This window comes from Macadamia integrifolia, chromosome 8 (assembly GCF_013358625.1).
Source record: "Macadamia integrifolia cultivar HAES 741 chromosome 8, SCU_Mint_v3, whole genome shotgun sequence".
NCBI lineage: Eukaryota > Viridiplantae > Streptophyta > Magnoliopsida > Proteales > Proteaceae > Macadamia > Macadamia integrifolia.
This window is the reverse complement of record NC_056564.1, coordinates 9,544,546-9,547,115: the sequence shown is the minus strand read 5'-3', so window position 1 is coordinate 9,547,115 and position 2,570 is coordinate 9,544,546. Positions and strand designations below refer to the sequence as shown.

At 37.4% G+C, this 2,570-nt stretch overlaps 1 long non-coding RNA gene across 1 annotated transcript in view; it reads right to left on the bottom strand.

Annotated features, from left to right (window-relative positions):
- Nucleotides 1–77, bottom strand: part of LOC122086536 — a 795-nt gene extending 718 nt beyond the window's left edge. The window contains exon 1 of the long non-coding RNA XR_006142464.1: nt 28–77. This is a non-coding gene — a long non-coding RNA (uncharacterized LOC122086536). The remainder of the gene's footprint in view (nt 1–27) is intronic.
- Nucleotides 78–2,570: the final 2,493 nt, after the last annotated feature.

Genomic DNA, 2,570 nt, shown 5'->3' with positions numbered 1-2,570 from the left:
TGGAGGGAGGAAGAATGTTCAACTCACAAGTCAATGGATTCATTGCAAGCGGTGATAGCAAAGTTGCACTTGAATTTTCCGTCGTTAAGTGCAAGTTCAACCCTAGAGAGAGATGAAGAAAGGGAAATATGAAGGAAAAATTACCAAATAAGCAATGTCTTCTATCCCAAAAGTTGGAATTCCTATTGAGATTTCCAATCATATTAATAAATGGGTTTAGCTCGTCTATTCAATCTTAGCTCTCACATCCAGTTTTGTTCAACCCAACCCAGGATTGCAGATCCATGTGGTTGACTATAATTTGTTATAATGTAAAATTGAAACAAAAACAACGAGAAACTTCATTCAGTAGCAACAATTAATTGTGTAATTAATCAAAATCCTACTAAACATGGTAACCAAAACTTTCAATACTAACCTACTTCCGGAAATTTTACTTTTACCGTTAGAAAGACTATGTCAAATATCATTATAAATTGTAGACTGGGTATGTGCCTAAACATTAAGATTGTGAAATCATATCAATGTGCAGGGCAGCAAGGCAGGACCCAGGGGAATCAAAGGTGCCTCTAAAAGAAGAATCTGTTAGAACTCTTAGTGTTGTATGGAAATTATTATTTACCAGAAGGGGGGAAAAACCCTAATGAAGACTAAATTTGAGGAAAAAATAAGTGTGATTAATGTATGGGTATCATTTACAAAAATTCATAAGGAAAAGAATATGGACTGAGTTCCAATATAAAAACAGGTCTGAATCACTAAGCTCATATCAGTTGAGCTAATAGTGGTAGAAGTACAGTTTTACAGAAAGTAGAAATTCAGAAACTTGGTTCCAAATACCAGAATATGTGGGGACCGAATATGAATGTTCGTTTGGTCCAGATCTAACAGATAGGAATACGCTCCAATATTTAAGTTTCACATTTAACCCTTTTAAATCTTTAATTCAAGGAATATAAAAATGTCCTGTTGAATCTTTAAACTTCATGACAATAAAACTTACAAAACCTTTAGATCTCATGCCTATACGACACCCTACTCATCCTGCATCAAGAACCACAACCAGAACAATATTAAGTCAAGATATACATACCTGATTGGTTGAACTTGTTGCTTTGGAAACAATAGCATAAGTCTGTCAAATAATAGGAGATCAATGAAATAAATGAACTTCATATTTGCTAAGATATAGATAAAACATTCTTCTATGTTCTAAATTGACATGGTTCAGGAGAAGAGATGCCATCCTTACAGCTGGTCCCATAAGAACATAGACAACTTCAAATGAGACACTTATATATGGAACCTGCATATGCCATTGCTAACTTGTAAGGCTCCACCAATGATGGTAAGATAACAAATCAAAGGACAGAAAGCATTGAGTTTGTTTATTAATGCTTAATAATAATTAAAAAGCATACTCCTATGCTTAATAATGGCATCCGAACTGCATAACTCAGATAGCCAAGGAGTGGAATTGGGCCAATTTGTCCGACATACACAAGACAAAGCCCTCCTAGCCAGGGAATCAGCCACACTATTGATCTCCCTTGGAATGTGGTGAAATAAGATGCTAAATGCTTGATATCTTGGATAGGGTTGATCGCTGGAAGCCGGTGTTCATGACTCGGAAATGATATCAGCCCTTTGTTATCCCCTTCGACCACAATGTGATCAAGACCTTCTAATATACCTTGCAACCGGCCTACTCTCATGGCCAAAGCTTCTCCTTGAAGAATTGATGAAAGGAGGCTGGTTCAGATATGTCACTGATGGGGAGACTGTGGGAGTCAAGAATAACATAACCAAGACCTCCTTTGGGCCAGATTAGAGAGGTGTCTGAGTTGAGCTTATGAAAAAGAGGCCGGGGGAACCAATTTGGAGCTGACACTGAAGAAGAAGATGCAATTTGGAGCTATCTGTGCCTGTGGCAGGGTTGACGGTCGCACTACAGAACTCCTTTTTTCCGGATAGCGAAAATTGATGATGTTAAAAAACTGACTTCAGAACCCAAAGAGTAACAAAACACGGGAATTTAGGATGACTAAGGTTGACAGGTGTAAAGTATATTCCCCTCAACACAGATCTGACATTCTTCTATGGATCTCTTTTCAAGTGAATGATAAAATTGTCCACTAGGAAATGATACTGGACATAATTTCAAGGCACCAGTAAGCGTCCAGGCACCTTGATCGCCCTGTTGGTTTTACCTTGCGTCTAGGTCCCTCCAACGCTTTGGGTCGCCTAGCACCATGACAGATATGGTACTTCTATTTTGGGGGAGGGGGGACAGCTACGGTATTGGAGTAAGAACAAGGTTTCAATTATTAATTCTGATTCTTAGTTCCCTACTAGCACAGTTTTGAGGTTAAAAAAGCCATTTTCAGTTTATAGATGCTCACTAGAATAATTTGTCTAGTTATTCCTTGAAACCGTATTGTTATAGAACCAAGAATGATAATAGAGTACCTAGACATATTCATCTAAGTTGTAATTCAAAACTTGTAGTCAATCAACCTCCTAACCTGGTTCCAAATTTTCAGTAGCAGAAAAAAAAAAAAAAAAAAAAA